The following is a 19,644-nucleotide window of genomic DNA, read 5'->3' as shown; positions in this document are numbered from 1 at the left end:
CTTTCCCAGCATTAGGCTCTTCTCCAGTGAGTCCTTCCTTCTCATTAGGTGACCAAAGTATTTGAGTTTCAACTTCAGGATCTGGCCTTCTAAAGAGCAGTCAGGGTTGATCTCCTCTAGGACTGACAAGTTTGATCGCTTTGCAGTCCAAGAGACTCGTAGGAGTCTTCTCCAGCACCATAGTTCAAAGGCCTCAATTCTTTGGCGCTCAGCCTTTCTTATGGTCCAACTTTCACAGCCATACATTGTAACTGGGAAGACCATAGCCTTGACTATACGCACTTTTGTTGGCAGGGTGATGTCTCTGCTTTTTAGTGTACTGTCTAGATTTGCCATCGCTTTCCTCCCCACGAGCGTCTTTTAATTTCTTGGCTGCAGTCCCCATCTGCAGTGATCTTGGAGCCCAGGAAAACAAAATCTGTCACTACCTCCATTTCTTCCCCATCTATTTGCCAGGAATTGAGAGGGCCGGATGCCATGATCTTGGTTTTCTTAATGTTAAGTTTCAAGCCAACTTTTGCACTCTCCTTCTTCACCCGCAACAAGAGGCTCTTTAGTTCCTCTTCACTTTCTGCCATAAGAGTGGTATCATCTGCATATCTTAGGTTGTTGATATTTCTCCCGGCAATCTTAATTCCAACTTGCAGAGCACATAGTCAATCTGATTTCTGTGCTGACCGTATGGTGATGTCCATGTGTAGAGCTGTCTCTTGGGTTGTTGAAAAAGAGTGTTTGCTATGACCATTGTATTCTCTTGACAAAATTCTGTCAGCCTGTGCCCTGCTTCATTTTGTACTCCAAGGCCAAACTTGCCTGTTATTCCGGTTATCTTTTGGCTTCCTACTTTAGCATTCCAATCCCCCATGATGATAAGGACATCATTTTTGGTGTTAGTTCTATAAGGTGCTGTAGGGCTTCATAGAACTGGTCAATTTCATCTTCTTCAGCACCGGTGGTTGGGGCATAGACTTGGACTACTGTGATATTGAATGGTTTGCCTTGGATTCGAACTGAGATCATTCTGTCATTTTGGGGATTGTATCCCAGTATTGCTTTTCCTACTCTTTTATTGACTATGAAGGCTACTCCATTTCTTCTGAGGGATTCTTGCCCGCAGTAATATACCTGATGGTCATCTGAATTAAATTCACCCATTCCTGTCCATTTTAGTTTGCTGATTCCTAAGATGTCGATGTTCAGTCTTGTCATCTCTTGTTTGACCACGTCCAGCTTTCCTTGATTCATGGATCTTACATTCCAGGTTCCTATGGAGAAAAAATCTTTACAGCATCGGACTTTCCTTTCACCACCAGATACATCCACAGCTGAGCGTCCTTTCGGCTTTGGCCCAGTCGCTTCATTCTTTTTGGCACTACTAGTACTAGCCCTCTGCTCTTCCCCAGTAGCATATTGGACGCCTTCCGACCTGAGGGGCTCATCTTCCAGCATCATATCTTTTTGCCTTTTGGTACTGTCCATGGGGTTTTCGTGGCAAATGTACTGGAGTGGGTTGCCATTTCCTTCTCCAGTGGATCACGTTTTGTCAGAACTCTCTGCTATGACCTGTCCGTCTTGGGTGGCCCTGCACAGGATAGCTCATAGCTTCATTGAATTACGCAAGCCCCTTCACCATGACAAGGCAGAAATCCATGAAGGGGTCAGTGAGACTATGGCTGTCTATTGGATATGCCTACTATTCCTTTAATAGTAGATAAAAATGGCAAGGATAGAAGGTGACAAGTTCTGGGGAAGTAACATGGGGAATAAAGGCTGTCAACTAAAATGTAAATAGGATAGCAAAGGAAGGGCAAATTGGAATGGAGAATGTTTGCAGTCATTTCTAAATAATTATTTGAGAAGGATAAACAACGATTGACTTTATTTGGAGAATGCTCACTTGAGTAGAACTGTAAGTTAATAAATAAATGAATGTTTTAGATTAACAAGCAAGACTGGAGAAATGAAGGAATAAATAGCAAAGGATAGGACAGATCAAATGAAATAAAGAATAAGTAAATTGCTAGGGTGGACTGGATGGCTAATGCAGCAGTGAGAAACAGAGAAACAGATGGACAGAGATAAACTATTAAGAAGCAGATAGCAAAACTAAGCCTTCTTCATTCCATTGTTTCTCAATTGCCGAAGAGACTGTGGTTTGGGTGACTAATGGTAACTTGATTGCAAATCTCACACATCCTTTTTCTAACCCCCTCCCCCCTCAGTTTTCTGCCCCTGGGTTTCTCAAAAAGCCCTTTTTCCCTCCAGCATTTGCAAAGACAGAGTTTCAGTGAGGATCTGAGCAAAGCTCATAGTGCCCCATCCACTTTATTTTAGGCCAGTGAAAATGGTTTCCCAAGTGCCCTGCTCCAATTCAGGATTTGAGCATCTACCCAATCCATCCAATGTCTGTGCCTAGCATTGTCTAGACCCCTTGATAGAAAATTTCTCCTGTGTGATATTTTATTTTATTCTATACCTCAAAATCTATTTGAGTATTTTAGTCTGAGGGAACAAAGCAAGATTTCAGAGCCTTCTCACTGATTTCTTTGCTAGAATCAATCCCTTTTGAACTTATTTTACATTTTTCACTCCTTGATGAAAAGAGTTTACAGTTTGGCCTTTCTTTTTCTTCATAATTTATACTGAGAGTTGAACATATCCCACTAATTTCTCCATTCCACCAGGCTTCATGCAAATCAAAAACTCTTTCACAAAAAAGGTTACCCAATATACCCATCTATGATATACAATAATGAAGGGCCAGGAGGAGAGAACAAAGGGAGGGGGAAGGAAGGAAGGAAGGAAGGAAGGAAGGAAGGAAGGAAGGAAGGAAGGAAGGAAGGAAGGAAGGAAGGAAGGAAAAGAAACAGTGAAGAAGAAATGGAAGGAGGGATGAAGTGGAAGGAACAGTGAGAAAGGGAGGGAGAGAAGAAAAGAAGGAAGGGAGAAAGAAGGAAAGAAGATAATGACAGAGAGGGAGGCGTGAGAGGACAGGCTACCTACCAAATGGCCAGCACCTATCCCTTTAAGGCTTCTCCCTAGCCAGCTCATCAATTGTTGGTTACAAAAGCAGAGAGACAGCTGGAGGTAGTGGGGTTGATGTGTGGAAGGGAGGGAAGGGTACGTGTGTCTGTAAAGCAGCCTAAAGCAGACAGAAAAAGACTGCTCTCCAGCAGTAGGACTCACAAGGAGTAGTAACTGAAGTAGTAGTAGTAGATGTAGTAGAAGTGGAAAAGAGCAGAGTAGTGATCAGTGAGTACTAACCTGAGTTTTTATGTGTGTGTTGCATAAGGACTTGTGTGGTTGTGTTGGCTGTTGGGTTTTAGAGCCCACTGATTTGGGTACACATAAAAAAACTAGGGAAGGAGGGAGGGAGGAGAGGAAAAAGCAGGGAGGCAAGAAAGGAAGGAACTTATAACAATATAATATATAGCTGTATGACTTATTTGCATGGTGTGATGAATGCTATCAAGGCACTGTACAGCTAAAATATAAAAAAAAGAAATTAAAACCATAATAAAACATTTAAAAATATTAAAAGCCACTATTGATAACTATAAGTGTTTGGGGCACCATATTTTTAATGATTACATTAATCAGATATTTTTGTGCCTATGATCTGGAGATTCAGCTACACTGATTCTCAGTCATCCAGCTCATGGTTGTCCCATGGGTGCTTTTTCAAGAGGCAACTGGACTTTCTTGTTTTTCTTTCAAGACATTTTGCTTCTCACCCAACAAGCTTCTTAAGCTTTGACTGGATGGTGAGGAATGGAAGGATTTATATTCCTTGCAGACAGCTGGTCATTTGCATTCTTTTAGAGGGTCATTGAGCCACTTGGGGTTTGTCTGTGTCCTTAGAGTGCAAATGGGTATCAAGGCTTCTTGGAACTGCTGGAAGGACTGTGTTGTAGAGCTGTGCTTTCTGCAGGATGTTTTCTGCCCCGTGTCCCTTCACTGTTGAACACAGGTACAGGCTGTTGGGGATGAGTCTCTGTTGTCTGCATCTCAAACTGAAGTGCAAATGGTTCCTGTAGTCTGCAATTTTTCTGGAAACCCGTTCATACTCCCGCACCATTTGAAGGGTGTTCATCCCAAAGTGCATAGCTAAATATCTATGGAGATTCTCAGCCAGGTCCTGGTGTCCCATGGGTGCTTTTTCAAGAGGAAACTGGACTTTCTTGTTTTTCTTTGAAGACATTTCGCTTCTCATCCAAGAAGCTTCTTTAGATCTGATTGAATGGTGCTAAAGGATTTATATTCTAGATGGATCAGTATGGAAAAGTATGAATTTCTTGCTGAAAATACACTATACTACTCAGACTGAAAGTTTTCTAAATCCCATTGGCTGCATTTAAAAAAAAAGATTACTTGAGAATATTATAATATCAGAGATTTCCCAGGTTAGTTATTAGGTCTAGTCACCCAATTTTTATTAATACAAAGATTGGACTGTTTGTTGTGGCTCTCCCAAAATATTGAGATTCAGGTGGCATGTAAGTTTAATAAATTATTTTGATTGGTTGGAGAATCAGCCAGATGTTTAGACTGAATTTGACGATTTTGTGCACCTATCCAAGTCCTTCCCAAAGACCCGGGACAGGAAAATGTTGTTTGATGGTGCTAAAGGTATCATCACAAGATATAAGCTTTCCAAGTAAAACTATCTTTTGCAATTGATGGATGGGGATTTGGTCAATGCTAATAGTGCTCCTGATGTTTCAGGATTGCACCTAAGGTGCCAATCACTATTAGTACCATCTTTACTTTCTTTTGACATGGTTATTCTACTTCTTTCCAGGTCTTTGTATTTTGTGATTTTTCTGCAGTTCTATCCTTAACTTATTCCTATTCTTATGTCCAGGGATGCTTTAGGAAAAGTGAATTGGTTCTATTGTTATCATTTTCAGTTTCCTATCACAGCAAATTTCCCCATGCAAAGAAATAACATATTCCAGAGAGAAAGAAATTCCCTGATGATGGGCTTTAGCACGTGTCCAAAAACTTGGAAGAATAAACCTTTGGTCCTGATGACTGACTCAGATTGGATCTTGCAACATTATCCTGGGACACATGTATTTACCTTCATTCGCGAAAGAAGTTAACTGTCTAAACCTTATTCACCAATATTCATCACTCTATGTCAATAAAGAAAAGTAAAACAAAGGGAAAGAATCAGAACAGTAATTGTTCTTCTTTAAGATTTCTTAATTTGGGAACCCTAGATAAAGAAAAATATAAAAAGAAATTATCTTGCTCTCATGCTGATATGACATTCTGCATTGACTTCAGCACTGAGGCCAAACATAGCCATATCAATCAAGACACACAAAAGCTGGAAGTCAAATGTTTGCACCATCATTAGATTAATGAGCTGTTCTGTATATAGGTATAACAGAGTGTGGAAGCATGTAGATGGATTAGCAGCCCTGAATGAAAGTAACAATTCAATAATTGTGGGAGACAGATATCATGGCCATTCATCCTGCATGATTTTATAATTGAAAGAGGACTTGGGAAGGCAAGCATTGGACTAGATGATTTTTTTCATAACCTGAGGGTCCTTGCCTGGATGAATTGAGACAGCAGTTCTCAGAATCTCAGCCAGAATGCAGAGAATTGCTGTCCCAACATACTGCAGTGAGGAAGGCTGGGGAAAGTACAGTTGCAAGAAAAAGTATGTGAACCCTTTGGGATTATGTGGTTTTTTGCATGAATTGGCCATAAAATGCGCTCTAAATGTCATGTAAGTCACAACAATAGAAAAACACAGTCTGCTTAAAATAATACTACACAAACATTAGCTGTTGTCAAGTTTTAATTGAAGATAAGATGGAAACATTCACAATGCAGGGTGGAAAAAGTATGTGAACCTTTGGACTTAATAACTGGTTGACCCTCCTTTGGCAGCAATAACCTCAACCAAACGTTTCCTGTAGTTGCAGATCAGACCTGCACAATGATCTGGAGTAATTTTGGACCACTCCTCTGCACAAAACTGTTTCAGTGTAGCAATATTCTTGGGATGTCTGGTGTGAATCGCTCTCTTAAGGTCATGCCACAGCATTTCAATCAGGTTGAGGTCAGGACTCTTGACTGGGCCACTCCAGAAGGCGTATTCTGTTCTGTTGAAGCCATTGTTTTGTTGAATTACTTGTATGCTTTGGTTCATTGTCCTGTTGCATCACCCATCCTCTGCGGAGCTTCAGTTAGCGGACAGATGGTCGTACGTTTTCCTGCAAAATGTCCTGATAAACTCTGGAATTCATTTTCCCATCAATGACAACAATCCGTCCAGGCCCTGAGGCAGCAAAGCAGCCCCAAACCATGATGCTCCCTCCGCCATGTTTTACAGTGGGGATGAGGTTTTGATGTTGGTGTGCTGTGCCATTTTTTCTCCACACATAGTGTTGTGTGTTTTTCCCAAACAACTCAATTTTGGTTCCATCTGTCCACAGAATATTTTGCCAGTAGTGCTGTGGAACATCCAGGTGCTCTTTTGCAAACTTCAAATGTGGGCAAAATAAAGTCCTTCCTTCCCTCTCTACCAGTGCATCAGTAATGCAGCCCTGGACTAACTTCTGCTATTTATTTCTTGTTCTCTGATAAGAAAATACTCTGCCTCATATTTATTTAGCTGGGAGTTGCTTTCTGGATTTAAGGCTGGGCAGGGTTGTGACCAGGTATCTCATCTTCCTGGATTCAAGAAATTGTACTGATTCCATTTTCAAATAAAGTATGGTAGCTTGTATTGCTACCATATGAAGTTCAACTACACAGGCAGACTCTCCACAATGTGAACAGTAGACTCTGCTAGTCACATAAAAGTGAAATGGTTGGCTATATAAATTGAAATAATTAATTAACATGCCCCCATGCTTTTGCAAATCAGTCTTATGTTTAAGTTTCACATAAGATGAGTCATAAACTGTAATGAAACAATATATGGAGTAAATGCTTCTCATTTTACACCAGTCTAAGTAAATTTTCCAATAAGCTCTGATTTGTATCAGCATGCCCAACTCCTTTTCTTCTGATCCCACTCATGAAGACAGTCACATCATCAAAGCATTGGCTAGAACCATAGTTAGTAACTTTAAATGGAGTGCCCAGAACATTTGCCTTGTCATCATGTCATCCTTGCTTCTGCTTTTTTTTTCTGTGTGTTTGGCTATCATATGAGATTCAGATGATATTTGGAAGAACAGAAATTCCCTTCTTTTTGCTGTGGAAAGCAATCTTCAAGATGAAACTTGAAATAGAATTTTTCTCCAAGGAACATTCATGGTACAAATTACTACTGAAGCAATACTCTAGATCAGACATGTCAAACACAAGCCCCGGTGACCAGATCCGGCCCGCGAAACCATCCTGGAAACAGTGAGGGAACGGCCCCCACTGCCTTGGCCCTGGCCCAGAGACCCTCCTTCTGCCAGAGACCCTCAGATCTGTCCCACTCCTGCCCAGGCCCCCATAGGCACCCTTGATGCCAACGATGTAGAGCTGGCCACGCCCACCCAGTAGGCCATATGCACTCTAGCCACGCCCACCCAGTAGGCCCCGCCCACCCTGGCCATACCCACCTGGCCCCCTGAGGGCAACCGCAATGCTGATGCGGCCCTCAGTGAAATTGAGTTTGACACCCCTGCTCTAGGTCTCCCCCTTTTAAATTCAGAAGAGCTGGAGTAATATGGGTGTCCAGGCTGTATGCTGCTTACCTCTTGGAATACTTTGGGACTTTGTTCCAGTAAATGGTGTGTGACATTTGAAGTATACAGCAGAGTAGGATGGCAGTGCTGAGAACCAAATTTAGTTTAAAAATCTTGTCTGCAATGAAAAGATACAGAGAAGGAGGAAGTACAGCAGTCGAAAGTTGTTGGACAGAGCATGCCAAATGTCTGGAGCTATAAAATATGTACAAAAAAACACACCACACCCTTGGGGGAAAAAACCTCAGATGAAAATAGTAAATTAGATGAGAATAGTAGGAAGTATCATTTCAGGGTTGAAAAGCTGCTGGGATACTAGAGAATGATAAACAAGGAATGATTATAATTTATCTCAACTGCTGTTGTGAAAAGCAGCTCTCTTTTCATAGGTTTTGTCATTCAAAAGCGTCTCATACATAAGTTTTTTATGCCACCATCCATGCTCTCCTAATCAGAAAGCAAGTAAGCTTTCTTTCCAATTTTAAATGTTGTTTTTCTAGTGGAAGGAGGACAGCTCAGCAAGTTTCTAGTTTGCCCTGTACACTCTGCTTTCTTGACATGCCCCATGAACTTTTGTCTACAGCCCCTAGATCTTTCCCCAAAGCTGGTGCGTTATAATATTTAATATGATAAATCAATTAATTTTTTAAATCTTATCTTATTTTGCCACTACTTTGTCCTATTCTCCACCCTTCATATTTTGGAGCCCTGCACTTGAATTGTGAAGTATGACCTTTTCTCCCATCAAATTATGCAGAGATCCATACTACATTATTAATAGGAAGTTTTGATCTAATCATGGATTGGATATATAGGCATGGACCTTTCTTCAGAGGAATGTACACTAGCCTGGTATCAAAATATAATTTCAATTAATTGAAATAATCACAGGACCATACATCCAAGTTCCTTATTTAGCCATCTCCCACCTGTTGATGCAAAATGAACAGGTCCATCAATATATAATAACAGGGAACCAAGGAACTAAAAATAAATAATTAAAAGTAAGAAATTAAATTATGGAATTAAAACTAAGAAGCTAACTAAAAGTAAGAAAGAACAAATAGCTTAGAGTCAAGTTCTATGACCTTTAGTTGAAATGATTGTGATTGTTGGTTGATCTTGAAACTGGCTAATGGACAACGTTAGGAAAAGGAAACGAATGCCAGGGTTTAGATGGCAAGGATATGGCCAATCCATTTTGGGGGTGTGAATCCCAGCACTGATATCCAAGGGTCAAAAATTACATTATTGTAGAGAATATGGTAGGTCTCCCAGGCATCATACAGGGAAATTATAAAAGACAGACTAGCCAGAGATGGTTTTCTTTCCAGCACTCAAAACCCTATAAAAAATTCAAATGGCGAACAAGATATTTGAAACATTCAAAGATTGCTTGTGAATTGAATAATCTCTACAATAAAGAATGTAAATTTCTTTTTTAAAAAAATGTTTTATTGATTTTCTAATTTTACATTTTAAATATTTAAAAAGCAATGTGGCGGTTGAGTTAATCAATAATTCAGTAACATACAAGTATCTTTAGTACAAGTCTCCAACTACTACATTAAATATTCCCTTTCTTTTTCCCTTAGTATTTACTGTCTCATGTTAACTAATACAATTCTTATTATATCAATTAAATAAAAATAACATTTTTACATTTATCAATAATTTTTAGCTTATACATATCCCGATTATTTTAACATTCAGTCTTTATAGACAATGTCCTAATTAGTTTTTCCCAATTTTTAGTTTCCTGTTAATATTTAAATTTAACATTTAATGTTTATAATTTCTAAGTTTTAAGTAACCAAAGTTCCCTTTATCACAATTCGTCACAAAATCGAATGTTCAGGATACACGTCTTATCTGTTTGAATATATTCTATTTCTCACCATCTTACATCAATTAATAATACAGTATAACATTCTTATTTTCTATTAATTTCCTAATGTCTTAAATTTAGTAACCAAAATTTCTGATTTCAGTATTAAATACCTCTCTTTTTCTCTTAATGTCTACTATCTCATATTTAAGCTAGTAGTTTTTAATTATAACAGCTGAGTAAAAACATGTTTATTACATTTATCAATAGATTTTTAGCTTATATATATCTAAATTACTTTTTACATTCAACCTTTACAAACAAATCAATATTCAAATTTAACTTTTAATGTTTATACTTCCAAGTTTTAAATGACCAAAGTTTTCTTTATCTCAGCTCATAACAAAATCTAGTATTCAAAGTACACATCTTATCTATTTGTGTATGTTCTATTTTAATTCTCACTAATAGGTCAAAACCCCAATTTTCTTCAGCCTTATTCTAGCTTTCTTTCTTTGCCAACTCGCCTTCCATATCCGTGCTTTTAAGTCATCAAATAGATTTCCCTCTGTTATTATATATATATATATATTGTTTGAAGTAGAAAAGGCCATCCAGTCGCCATTTTTTTGGAAGGGCTAACAAATCGTCTATTTTTCCATTTCGACGTAGTTGTCCTGAAATGTTTATCTTTCCTTCAATCTGTTCGTTCTCTCTCTCTCTCTCTCTCTCTCTATATATATATATATATATATATATATATATATATATATATATATATATATATATATATACACACACGCACACACACTCACATTTTATTAATTTTTTAATATTTACATTCAAATATTTGTGAAGCAATACGGTGGTTGGGTAATCAAAACTAAACAATATCAAAAAAAGTTATTTGTAAATAGCTCAGGTTACATCAACAAGGATTCCCTCTCCAATTCCCTTAGTTATAACATAGTCAAATTAATCAAATTAATACGTTTCTCATTCTGACCTAGTCAATTAAAAGAATTTTCAATATATTTTCACTAATACATATCAATATCCTGCTTTTAGGTTTTACCTAATTGCAATAAAGTAATCTAGGTTAGCCTATGATAAATGGAAAAAAAGCTTACTTTTTGGGTAACCCACATTTCCCTATTTCAATAGAGAGTAATTATCCTGTCTACAAAACTTACATTGTTTATTTCAAAACATTCTTATTTTTTACCAGTAACATCTATTTATCATCTTAACAATTCACCAATTATAGCAAAATATCTTATATTATACCTTTCCAGATTCTATAATATATATCAATTCTAACCAACTTTCCTTTAAAAGTTAAATACAAGATGAGTTTCTGTCTATATCAGGGGTCAGCAACCTCAAACAGTGAAAGAGCCTCTCGGAACCGGTTCCCTCACAAAAGGAAAAACTGGGAGCCGCAAAAAATATGTGCGCATGCGCGTACATGCGCACATGCGCAGAACAGGGTTTGACTGAAGAGTAGAGCCAAGGCGAGATATGCACCTACCCTGCATATTTGAATTGATTGGTTGAACTTTTTTAGTCCCACTTTTTTTTTTGGACTGCACATGGCAGAGGACCAGGAGCCGCAGGAGACAGCTGAAAGAGCCGCATGCGGCTCCGGAGCCGCGGGTTGCAGACCTGTGGTCTATATCATTACAACTAATATATTCTATATGTCATTCCAGATTCTATGATATATTTCAGTTATATTCTAAAAGCTTAATTTTGTTTTCCTTTACAGATCTAAAACCTAAATGTAAAATCAGTTTATATTTTTTAGAGATTCCCCTTAATCCATTAAAAGATATTTTTAGACTCTATCTTTAGGAATCCCAAAAAAAGAGACACATTCAATTTTTAAATCTAACTCTCGCCTTCCTTTTGTGCCAATCAGCTTTCCCTTTTGGCATCTTTAAATTCTCAAATGTATCTCCCTTTCTTCCTACACCCCTTATTTGAATCCAGGGAGACCATCCAAATATCAGTTTTGCAAAGAAAGTGTCCCCTTTGTAGCCATTATAATTTTGCTTTAATACCTCAGATTTTGATGTTTGATGCAATATAGTTGTCATTAGATCAGTCTGGTCTTTTTCATCTTCCAATTCCATCTAGGTTAGGTAGAAAGTAGTAGCTGGTGTTATGGTTGTCATTTGGTTAGCTGAATCCTAAACATAGTGTATTTGAAGGCCTTTAATATCTTCACTCTTAATGTTGCTTTCTTCGGGTGCTGTTGCTTTTTGAGTTGTAAGTTTTGTAGTTGACGTTGAAATTTGGACTTTAATGTTCTTTGTAGGTTGCATTTGTTGTTCTCTGAAGTCTCCTATTTTAGTATTAGAATCCACTTCTTCTGATTGCTTTTGGATTGTCAGTTCCTCATTTAAGGTCAGAGTTTGATTTGGTGGCTTTTAGATGTCAGATTTATCTTGCAATTTGGCTTTAATTTGCTCTGTCATTGCCAAAATCGTGTCCAGTATCAGTTTGTAATTAAGTGGTGGGATGTATTCATCTATTTTTTGTTGTTTACAGCTAAATCTTCCATGGAGGCTATTTTAATAAGAGTCAATGATTATCCACCTCCAAAAGAGTTGTTTTCAGTGCCAGGTGCTCCCGCACTTATCTTTGAAAGTAATGTCAAGGGCAGTTCTGTTATTGTCAGCTCTCACAATAAGAAAAAGATTTACTTGCTGTACCAAGTTTTGCCATAAGATGTCATCAATAGCATATAGTATGCAATAATTTTTTTTCCAAATTAATATAAAACTTTTGTAGCATTAGTCCCTTCTTTTTTCCTTAATTCATAGCTTAAACAGAAAATAGGGTGGTAGATCCCCCCCAAAATAGAAGCTTTTTAGTAAGTACAGATAAGATTGCTTAATTTCTTTCCTGAGTCACTTGACTTTTTTTAAGGCTTTAAGGCTTTGAAATTTATTCCCCAAGTATATAAACGCCGTTCTTTCAAAAAAAAAAAAAAGGGGGGGGAAAGAAATTTTCAGAAAAGTCCCACAGGAAGATGGTTAGGGAATAAGAAAGATAAAGTCTCACCCAGGTCCTCCAGATTGCTTCTTAGTGCTACGTAGTGCTTTTGGCTTTCAGCAGGAAGCGGCTTAATGATCGGCCATCTTAATGGCCAGTCTCTTCTTCTTCAGGCCAAAGGAGCTGCTCTGGATCACAGGGAGGGCCTCCTCGTGGTGGTCGCCCCTCCAGGGCGACTTTCGACCCTTTTCAGGGTCCTCCAAGGAAGAAAGAATGGATGGCAGGGAGTGAACTCTTCCTGCACGTCTGGAAGCGCCGCATGCACAAACCGGAAGCCTATCTGTTCTTCTTGATCCTCAAGTTTCTTCTGGTTTATATAGAAAGTCTTTTCCATTTTCTGTGTTGTCAGTCTCTTTTCTGGGTTTTCCATTAACTGTGTTTGTTGATCAGTTGAATCTTGTATCATAGTATTTAATTGTTCCACTTCTTCTATTATATTCTGTGTAGTTGATTCTTTAGTTGTAATCAAAGTTTGGGTTCGTATAACTAGGCTGATATCTTGTTTTTTTCTGTAGCTTCTTATTTCATCAGTGGCTGTAAGAATAGATTCATAAATTGCTTTCAACATAAAGAGAATCTGTTCCTGATTTCATCCATGTTCTCTTAGTAGTGTTAAATTAAAAGCTTTACAATCAGAGAATAAAAATAGTTTTGTCACTGAGTATAGGGCTTCTCACAGCTGATATCTGCCAAGGTTACAAAAGTCTTATCTATAGTCTGGGCTTCAAGCCAAATCTCTTTTAGGCTATAACAGGTTGTAGTATCAGGTTTAGCCACAAAATGTCGCCCATACCAATTACGATTTTTTTTAAGTCCAAGATTTTTATAATCCTTTTTTCTAATTTTACTTCTTTTTTTGTAAGTAAAAATCCAAATCTTCAATAAGAATAAGAAGTCTTTTAGACCTCAAATTTTAGAAAGATAAAGATCCAGTTCTTTCAATGTTTTAAACTTCCCTGGATAGTCAGTCACCACTATTTTTAGAGGGTGGGATAGAATTTCCCTTCCCTCTCTCCACAGGGGGGAAAATACTTTGGGAAGCTTATACAGGTGGAAAAAATAGTTAGGATTGAAGAGAGGTTCAAATCTCACCCAGTCTCATCCGCACTGATTTATAGGTGCCTGGTGGTAAGTTTGACTTCGGCTGTCTGCAGCCTAGTGATGAGCCATATTTCTATGGCCGGTCTTTCATCTACCGGTTTGGAGAGCTGCTCCGGATCAAGCGGAAGGGCTACTGCCCTCCCGGAATCAAGCAGGGATCCCCTCCTTGCTGGTCGCTCCTACAGGATGACTTCTGACCCTTTCCAGGGTCACCCAGTGGTGCGAAATCAGACGTGGAAGACGGAGCTTGCCTTCCTGCATCCACTACAGCAGGAAGGCCGACAAAATTTCATTGATAGTTATAAACGTTCAGATGATTGGATTTATTCCATTTTATTGGAAAAAATACCTGATGTAAGAAAATCCTTATAGTACGTAATAGTCAAGGAATGACAAGAACACATTTTGCAAGCAAGATTTTAGAGTTGATAAGAAGGCAAAGACAACACCTGCTGAGTCACAGAAATGATCTGTTACAGAGAAGGTTTGCCTTTGTCTTCCAGAAATTTTTGTCAACTTTCCAGTCTAGCCTGTAGTCCTAGAATTAAGCCAGGTCAACAGTTCTTAGCTTCCATTTGTTCTGATGTCTGTAATTATAAAAACCTTTGAAAGGTTAGTGCTGGCCCACATGAAAACTATCACAGGACTGCTGTTAGACCCCTTGCAATTTGTCTGCCAAGCAAAGAGATCGGCATATGGTGCTGTTAATATGGCATTGCACTATATCAACATCTTGAATCTCCAAGGACCCATGCAAGGGTTCTTTTTGTAGACCTCAGTTTGGCATTCAATACCATCATTCCAGATATTCTTCTCACTAAACTGACTCAACTAGCTGTACCTGACCACACCTGTAAGTGGATTATAAGCTTTCTAATAGACAGGAAGCAGCAAGTGAAGCTAGGCAAAATCAGATACCTGTACAATTAGCACAGTTCCTCCTCAGGGCTGTGTGCTCTCTCCATTACTCTTCTCTCTATATACCAATGACTACATCTCAAAGGATTCCTCTGTTAAAGTACTGAAGTTTGCAGATGATACAATAGTCATTGGTCTCATTTGAGATGATGATGAATCTGCATACGGACGGGAAGTTGAACAACTGGGCCTGTGGTGCATCCGGAACAATCATAAAATGAACACACTCAAAACTGTAGAGATAATAATAGGTTTTAAGAAACGTCCTCCTATTCTTCCACCTCTTGCAATATTAGAAAACATAGTATCAACATTAGAAACCTTCACGTTTCTGGATTCTATAATCTCCCATCAAAAATGTCATTAAAAAGCACAACCATGAATGTTTTTCCTACGCCAACTCAGAAAGCTCAGACTGCCCTAGGAGCTGTTGATATAGTCCTACAGAGGAATTATTGAGTCTGTCATTTGCATCTCTACAACTGTCTGGTTTGGCACTAAACCAAACAGGACAAACACAGACTTCAAAGAATAGTTAGGACTACAGATAAAACAATTGATACCAGCCTGCCTTCCATTGAGGACCTGTATACTGTACGAGCCAGAAAGAGGGCTGTGAAAATATCTATAGACCTCTCACATCCTGGACATAAATTGTTTCAACTTCTTCCCTCAAGACGACACTATAGGGCATTGCACACCAGGACAACTAGACACAAGGACAGTTTTTCCCCCCATGCCATCACTCTGTAAACAACTAATCCCAAAACACTATCTTATGCCTAGGATATCAAACCATATAGTAGGGCTGTATTACTATTATCCGTCTCCTTTTTCCTATACCTATTCCTTTAGTAGCTTACGACTATCACTTTGTTATCTTATGATTTATATTGATTGCTTTTATTTAGTATCTTATGACTATCTCAGAGTATTGTATCTTATGATTTATGATAATTATATTATGTTCATGATTTATCACTTGTTGCTTGTATCCACTGAGAGGTTATGCACCGGAGACAAATTCTTTGTGTGTCCAATCACACTATTAAGATTATCTAAAGTTGGTTACTTGTTAACACCTACTTAAGCACTTCAAACCTATTTTTATTTTATTTATTTGTGCTTTAGAGTCTGTACTGATTCCTGCGACTGCCTAGATGTTCCTGCAGTTCTTTTAGCAAGATTTCAGAAATCTTTTGCCCTTATCCCTTTCCTAGGGCTGAGAGAGGATGACTGGCCCAAGGTCACCCATCCAGGTTTTGTGCTTAAGCTGGGACTAAAACTTCCATTCTCCAAAGTTTCTTTCTCTTAAATTGCCAGACACTTATATTTAAATTGCATTGGTTGTAGGATTAATATCAGTTAGCCAGAACAAGAATGCACATATTGAATCCATTCCTGTCTCCATCTCTTTAAACATAATAGAAGATGCTAACATCTCATATTGTAGGATATCCTTTACATGTTAAAGAGGATCCCATGAGAAGGATGGGACATGTAACGGCACCTCAACATTGCTCACATTTGATGAAAACAGAATCTAAACAAACTTTGATGATCCTGAAAAAGCCAAGCAGGGTCATATCAGGAAGTCTTGGGGGATGACGGTGCAGGCAAGACCAGAAGACCATTATATCCAAGATATAATGATAAACCTGCACAGTTGCCAAGATAACGATGTGGACATGTTTGTGAAATCATAGTCAACTCAAGGAAGCTCTTAAGCCTCTGTTGTTTAAATAGAAATTCAACATAGACAAGAAAACTATATACAAGAGGAAGATTTATTTATTTATGAGATTGGCATGGCCACCCAACTTACAATAGTTGTGATTCTGGACAATGTATACTAAAAAATTAAAATCATAACTACAGATAGATGCTCAGCAACCCACAAAATAAATTAGAAGCCTCTAATACCACCAGGCTCAAGGTTGACTCAGCCTTCCATCCTTCCGAGGTAGGTAAAATGAGGACCCAGATTGTTGGGGGCAATTAAGCTGACTTTGTAAATAATGCCGCTTGGGGTGTGTGTGAAAGCCCTAATAAGCAGGCATATACATAGAATGAAGGCTACTGCTAAGCTTGTAAGCCGCCCTAGGGCGGGATATAAATGGAATTAAAATTAAAAAAAAAATAAAAAAAATACCTGGGAACTCCAAAGATAAGCAGCTATGTCATGCTCTACTGAATATTACATAGGAAGGAACATCAGCCTTATTTTTTGACAGGTACTTCCATTGTACTAAAAACTGATTCACTTCCACATTTCAGCATTATTTGCTGAATATTGTTTTCCCTATAGCTAAAGAAAAGGAATGATTAAAAACTAGAAGTATATTTTCAGCAATGGGTGACATTCACACTATCTCTCCGCTTTCACGTCCCAAACAAACATATTTTTTTTAGAACATCAAAGGATTTTATTTCAGAAGATGATTTTCTTTTCACATGTGCTGTGAAATTAAAATATAAATTTATTCAAAAGGTATTGAAGGTCTAATAAGAGATCAAAAGCTTGGATAGTCATAGTATTTTTCCTACCTGTGGGTCTTTTAATGCTGATGATTGCTGGTTATTGTCACAGAGCTTACAAATTAGATTTGAAAAGATATTTGGAAACATACAATAGAGGCTATTGAAGATTTAACTGTGGAAAAATACAAGCAGCACACTTTTTACAGTACTAACAGAGTAAAGAAAGAATGAACATGTGATTATTTCAAATGATACACCATGCATGACAATCAACTTTTACTGTGCCAAGCTGAATGTTTTTCTAGACTGCTTATGTCTGTGGAAAACTATGACTCAGTATCCAGCTCTCACATTTCTTTCCATGATTGCAAAATATTGATAATGGTCCTCTAGGTATGTATCTAGGCATGCAGGTTTGTTTTAGTTCTAGTCTTACCTTGGTCACAAAGCCAGCTTGATGACCTTGGGCTAATCACTTTCTCTCAGCCTAGGAAGGAGGCACAGGCAAACCACTTCTGAAAAAACCAGTTTGCTAAAAAAAACTGCTGGGAGTTGTCCAGGCAATCTCTGGGATTTGAACAGGATGAATGAAATACAAAGAGAGAAAAGGGGAAGGGGGGTGATGGAAAGAGTGGGGGGAGGGAGGGGGGAGAAAGAGAGAATGAGAATTTTTTTTGGATCGACCAAGTGTTGACCACTGGCTTGTTGCCCAAGCATGATGTTGTGGGGTATGAGAGAGAGAGAGACTGGCCTAAAGTCACCCAGCCGGCTTTCATGCATAATGTGGGACTAGAATTCATTGTCTCCAGGTTTCAGTCTGGTGCCTTATCCTCAAGATCAAATTGCCTCTCCTCCTGGCTCCCCCCACTCTCTCTCTATATATTTATTTTATTTATTTATTTTATTACATTTATATACCGCCCTTTCCCTGAGGACTCAGGGCGGTTTACAGGGAGTTAAAAAACCAGCAATACAAAAGTTAAAACCAATTTAAAAAGATTAAACTAACCCTGTGCAATTAAAACCCCGATTAAAATAAATTGCTCCTCAGCCTGGGGAATGAATATAAGATTTTAGATTGATAATAAATCCAGTCTGCTAGCACCTGATCACACTTATTAAAGTATGTGTTACATACTAGTGCCTCTGAGAAAAACCCATTCTTCCCTCTGATTATATGAGTAATTTTCATCCCCCAGTGCCCTTCACAAGACCCCTCTAATCTCTTATCTCCTACAATTATGGTGACCTTATTTTCTTGGAAAAAAGTAAAGGACAAACCTGAAAAAGGGGCAAATCTGAAAAGAGGTTTGTAACAGTGAAAAAAAATATATTTATTTTATTTTTTTATTTTAATCCCATTTATATCCCGCCCTTCTCCGAAGACTCAGGGCAGCTTACAATTTAAGCACAAACCAATGTGCTTAGCAATAGCCTTCATTCTATGTATATGCCTGCTTATTAGGGCTTTCACCCCCCCCCCAGCGGCATTATTACAAAGTCAGCTTATTGCCCCCAACAATCTGGGTCCTCATTTATAACTTTTCTTTACAGAGGACAATTCAACAGCTAATTCAAGAAAAAACTGTGCAAAAATCCTAATATAAATATGTAAAACCAAAGCGTATGTGTACATTTGTTTTAAAGACATTTCAATATCTGTATTTTTCACATGACTGGGAAAGACTGTGCATTAAGTGGTACCCTATGTACTATAAAAGTGAAATCACCAAAATAAAGGACAAGTGTGAGCTTTTGAGAAGCAATAAATCTAAAAGACTACTTTCTGAAATGCAGGACTATCCTTTACGATAAAGGACATATGTCATTATACCTATCTTATGCAGCTTAACTCTACAAATCCTCCCCCCACCCCCCCCCCCACCCCTCCACCCCCCACCCCCCCCCCCCATTTCACAGATTGGCCTGGAACCCTAATGGAGGCATTTCATACTGAAGGTTGTTAATGGTCTGAGGAAAGATTCTGCCTTTACACCATTTGTGCCTTATTCCTTTCCTTGCCACCTTTGTTAACTTTAAAGTTAATTTTAAAGTCAATATTTATGATTTTAATGTTTGATTATTATTTGATAATTTGTTGATATGGTTGGCGTATAAATTTAATAAATAATAATCCCATAATTCTTGTGTTTCCTGCACCAGACAATGTTTTGAATTTTATTTGGAAGGTGGAAAAGTGCTAACATGGCATCTGCAACCCATTAAAGCAGCTGCTTCCATTTTCAGGGCTGCAAAGCAAAGCATATCCAAAACACTGCATAACTGAAATGTTCACCCGATATAAAAAAAACTAAAAATGAGATCACATTTTGAAATCCAGGTTGTGGCTTCACAAAGGTAAATGATGAGAATTAGCATGGAGCAGTGGTTCAGATGTCGTATTCTGGTTGAGAATCCCAGGTCGAATCCATTCCCTGTCAATGGAAGCTCATGATGGGAGCCTCACTCTAAGGTCAGCATAACTGAGAAGATTTGAAGGAAGAACTTTCTACCTCTACTCGTTTGTGCCGTGCTCCCTTTCTTGCC

General features: G+C 38.3%; 1 long non-coding RNA gene across 1 annotated transcript in view; it reads right to left on the bottom strand.

The window, feature by feature from the left end:
- Window positions 1-19,644, bottom strand: part of LOC310632646 — a 1,302,393-nt gene that overhangs the window by 432,192 nt on the left and 850,557 nt on the right. Inside the window, exon 2 of the long non-coding RNA XR_014490892.1 lies at window positions 18,415-18,551. This is a non-coding gene — a long non-coding RNA (uncharacterized lncRNA). The remainder of the gene's footprint in view (window positions 1-18,414; window positions 18,552-19,644) is intronic.

This window comes from Vipera ursinii (assembly GCF_947247035.1).
Source record: "Vipera ursinii genome assembly, chromosome: 1".
Taxonomy (NCBI): domain Eukaryota; kingdom Metazoa; phylum Chordata; class Lepidosauria; order Squamata; family Viperidae; genus Vipera; species Vipera ursinii.
This window is presented reverse-complemented; position numbering and strand designations above follow the sequence as displayed.